The sequence below is a fragment of the Colobus angolensis genome, unplaced genomic scaffold, assembly GCF_000951035.1.
Source record: "Colobus angolensis palliatus isolate OR3802 unplaced genomic scaffold, Cang.pa_1.0 Scaffold570, whole genome shotgun sequence".
NCBI classification, from domain to species: domain Eukaryota; kingdom Metazoa; phylum Chordata; class Mammalia; order Primates; family Cercopithecidae; genus Colobus; species Colobus angolensis.
Window position 1 is genome coordinate 755360 of NW_012119266.1, and position 4927 is coordinate 760286.

The following is a 4927-nucleotide window of genomic DNA, read 5'->3' on the forward strand; positions in this document are numbered from 1 at the left end:
GATCTCAGCTCACTGCAAGCTCTGCCTCCTGGGTTCACGTCATTCTCTCGCCTCAGCCTCCCGAGTAGCTGGGACTACAGGCACCTGCCACCCTTCCCGGCTAGTTTTGTTTTTCGTATTTTTAGTAGAGATGGGGCTTCACCGTGTTAGCCAGGATGTTCTCAATCTCCCAATCTCGTGATCCACCCATCTCAGCCTCCCAAAGTGCTGGGATTGCAGGCGTGAGCCTCCACACCTGGCCTGGTCTATCTATTTTGTTAATCTTTTCAAAAAACCAGCTCCTGTATTCATTGATTTTTTGAAGGTTTCTTTTGTTGTTGTTTCTATCTCCTTCAGTTCTGCTCTGATATTAGCTATTTCTTGTCTTCCTCTGGATTTTGAATTTGTTCAGTCTTGCTTCTCTAGTTCATTTAATTTTGATGTTAGGGTGTCGGTTTTAGATCTTTCCCACTTTCTCCTGTGGGCACTTATTGCTATAAATCTGCCTCTAAACACTGCTTCAGCTGCATCCCAGAGATTCTTGTATATTGTCTGTTTTTTCTCATTGGTTTAAAAGAACTTTTTTATTTCTGCATTAATTTTGTTATTTACTCAGTAGTCTTTCAGGAGCAGGTTGTTCAATTTCCATGTAGTTGTACTGTTTTCAGTGTGTTTCTTCATTCCAAGTTCTAATTTGATTGAACTGTGGTCTAAGACACTGTTTATTATGATTTCCATTCTTTTGCATTTGTTGAGTAGTGTTTTACTTCCGAATATGAGGTCAATTTTAGAATAAGTGTGATGTGGTGCTGAGAAGAATTTATATTCTGTTGATTTGGGGTGGAGAGTTCTGTAGATGTCTATTATGTCTGCTTGGTCCAGAGCTGAGTGCAAGTCCTGAATACCCTTGTTAACTTTTTGTCTCGTTGATCTGTGTTATATTGACAGGGGGGTGTTAAAGTCTCCCACTATTATCATGTGGGAGTCTAAGTCTCTTTGTAGGTCTCTAAGAACTTGCTTTATGAATCTCATTGTTCCTGTATTGGGTGCATATATATTTAATATAGTTAGCTCTTCTTGTTTCATTGATCCCTTTACCATTATGTAATGCCCTTCCTTGTCTTTTTTGATCTTTGTTATTTTAAAGTCTGTTTTATCAGAGGCTGGGATTGCGACCCCTAATTTTTTTTTTCTTTCCATTTGCTTGGTACGTATTCCTCCATCCCTTTATTTTGAGCCTATGTGTGTCTTTGCATGTGAGATGGGTCTCCTGAATACAGCACACCAATGGGTCTTGACTCTATATCCAATTTGCCAGTCTGTGTATTTTAATTGGGGCATTTAACCTGTTTACATTTAAGACTAATATTTTTATGTATGAATTTGATCCTGTCCTTATGATGCTAGCTGGTTATTTTTCCCATTAGTTGGTGCAGTTTCTTCATAGTATCAATGGTCTTTACAGTTTGGTATGTTTTTGCAGTGGTTGGTATGGGCTTTTTTTTTTTTTTCCATATTTAGTGATTCCTTCAGGACCTCTTGTAAGGCAGGCCTGGTAATGATAAAACCTCTCAGCATTTGCTTGTCTGTAAAGGATTTTATTTTTCCATGACTTACGAAGCTTAGTTTAGCTGGACATAAAATTCTGGGTTGAAAATGCTTTTCTTTAAGAATATTGAATACTGGCCCCTACTCTCTTCTGGCTTGTTGGGTTTCTGCAGCGAGATCCACTGTTATTCTGATGGGCTTCCTTTTGTAGGTAACCTGACCTTCCTCTCTAGCTGCCCTAAAAATTTTTTCCGTCTTTTCAACCTTGGTGAATCTGGCAATTATGTGTTTTGGAGTTGCTCTTCTCGAGGAGTATCCTTGTGATGTCCTCTTCAGTTCCTGAATTTGAATGTTGGCCTGTCTTGCTAGGTTAGGGAAGTTCTCCTGAATAATATCCTGAAGAGTGCTTTCCAACTTGATTCCATTCTTCCCATCATTTTCCGGCACAGCAATCAAATGTAAGTTTGGTCTTTTTACGTAGTTCAATATTTCTTGGAAACTTTGTTCATTTCTTTCCATTCTTTTTTCTCTAATCTTCTCTTCATGCTTTATTTCATTAAGTTGATCTTCAATCTCTGATATTCTTTCTTCTGCTTGATATATTCATCTATTGATACTTGTGTGTGTTTCATGAAGTTCTCATGTTGTGTTTTTCAGCTCCATCAGGTCATTTATGTTCTTCTCTAAACTGATTATTCTAGTTAGCAATTCCTCTAGCCATTTTTCAAAGTTCTTGGCTTCTTTGCATTGGGTTAGAACATGATCTTTTAGCTCAGAGGAGTTTGTCATTACCCACATTCTTAAGCCTGCTTCTGTCAATTCGTCAAATTCATTTTCCGTCCAGTTTTTTTTTTCTCTTGCTGGCAAGGAATGGTGATCCTTTGGAGGAGAAGAGGCATTCTGGTTTTTGGAATTTTCAGCCTTCTTGTGCTGGTTTTTCCTCATCTTCATGGATTTATCTACCTTTGGTCTTTGATGTTGGTGACCTTTGAATGGGGTTTTTGTGTGAATGTCCTTTTTGTTGGTGTTGATGTTATTTTTTTCTGTTTGTTAGTTTTCCTTCTAACAGTCAGGATCCTCTGCTGCAGGTCTGCTGGAATGTGCTGGTCCACTCCAGACCCTGTTTGCCTGGGTATCACCAGCAGAGTCTGCAGAACAGCAAAGATTGATGCCTCTTCCTTCTTCTGGAAGATTCGTCCCAGAGGGTCACCCACCAGATGCCAGCCAGTGCTCTCCTGTATGAGGTATCTGTCAACCACTGCTGGGAGGTGTCTCCTCATCAGGAGGCACAGGGGTCAGCGGCCTACTTGAGGAGGCAGTCTGTCTTTTAACAGAGCTCCAGCGCTGTGCTGGTAGATCTATTGTTGTCTTCAGAGCTGGCAGGCAGGAATGTTTAAGTCTGCTGAAGCTGCACTTACAGCTGCCCCATCTCCCAGGTGCTCTGTCCCAGGGATATGGGAGTTTTATCTATAAGCCTGTGACTGGGACTGCTGCCTTTCTTTCAGAGATACCCTGCCCAGAGAGGAGGAATCTAGGGAGGCATTCTGGCTACAGTGGCATTGCTGAGCTGTGATAGGCTTCACTCAGTTTGAATTTCCCAGTGACTTTGCTTACACTGAGAGGGGAAAACCGCCTACTCAAGACTCAGTAATGGCATTCCCCCCTCCCCTCAACAAGCTCAAGCATCCCAGGTCAACTTCAGACTGCTGCACTGGCAGCAAGAATTTTAAGCTAGTGTAAGATAGCTTGCTTGGCTTAGTGGTGGTGGGATCCACTGAGCTAGACCTTTTGACTTCATGGCTTCAGCCCCTTTCCCAGGGGAGTGAATGGTTCTGTCTCACTGGCATTCCAGGTCCCACTCGGGTATGAAAAAAAAACTCTGGCAGCTAGCTTGGTGTCTGCCTAACTAGTTGCCCAGTTTTGTGCTTGAAGCCCAGGGCTCTGGTGGTGTAGGAACCTGGGGGAATCTCTTGGTCTGTGGGTTGTGAAGACCATGGGAAAAGCATACTAGCTGGGCTGGAATGCACTGTTCCTCACAGCACAGTCCATCACAGCACAGTCCCTCACAGCTTCCCTTGGCTAGGAGAGGGTGTTCTTGTTCCCCTACCCCTTGCACTTCCCAGGTGAGGTCATGCCCCACCCTGTTTCAGCCCACCCTCCGTGAGATGCACCCACTGTCCCACCAGTCCCAATGAGATGAGCTGTGTACCTCAGTTGGAAATAGAGAAATCAACCATCTTCTCCATTGATCTCACTAGGAGCTGCAGACCGGAGCTGTCCTTATTTGGCCGTCTTCCCAGCCACCTATTTTTGCTTCTTTTTTTTTTTTTTTTTGATCAATTTTTCCATAGCATTTGGTATTGTTAAAATTGGTATCACTCCTTGTTACTGTGGTTTTATGCTTTTTAGAGGTATTCAAAAAGTCTCAGCCATTATTTCTTCACATACTGCTACTCCTTTTTCACTCTCATCTCCTTTGATAATCTATTTACACCTATGTGATACAGCTTGGGTGTTTGTCCACTTCAAATTTTGTGTTAAAAAGGGACCTCCAATGTTGAAGGTGGGCCTAGTGGGATGTGTCTGGATCACAGGGGAGGATCCCTCCTGAATGGTTTGGTGCTTTCCTTGTGGAAATGAGTGAGTTCTCACACTGTGAGTTCACATAAGATCTGGTTGCTTAAGAGAGCCCGATAGCTCCTCCCTCTCTCTCGTTCTCATTCTTGCCAAGATATGTGCCTTCTCCCTGCTTCACCTTCAACCAGGATTGTAAGCTTCCTGAGGCTCTCACCAGAAGCAGATGGCAACATCATGATTTCTGTATAGGCAGTAGAACTGTGAGTCAAAATAAGCCTCTTTTCTTTATAAATTACTCAATCTCACATATACCTTCTTCTTTCTTTTGGTTTCTCTTCTCGCTTCATTTCATTCATTTGATCCTCAATCGCTGATACTCTTTCTTCCAGTTGATCGACTCGGTTACTGAAGCTTGTGCATTTGTCACGTATTTCTCATGTCATGGTTTTCATCTCTGTCATGTCGTTTATGACCTTCTCTGCATTAATTAGTCTAGCTATCAATTCTTCCACTCTTTTTTCAAGATTTTTAGTTTCTTTGCACTGGCTATGTAATTCCTCCTTTAGCTCTGAGAAGTTTGATGGACTGAAGCCTTCTTCTCGCATCTCGTCAAAGTCATTCTCTGACCAGCTTTGATCCATTGCTGGAGATGGGCTGTGCTCCTTTGCAGGGGGAGATGCGCTCTTATTTTTTGAGTTTCCAGCTTTTCTGCCCTGCTTTTTCCCCACCTTTGTGGTTTTATCTGCCTCTGGTCTTTGAAGATGGTGACGTACTGATGGGGTTTTGGTATAGGTGTCCTTCCTGTTTGATAGTTTTCCTTCTA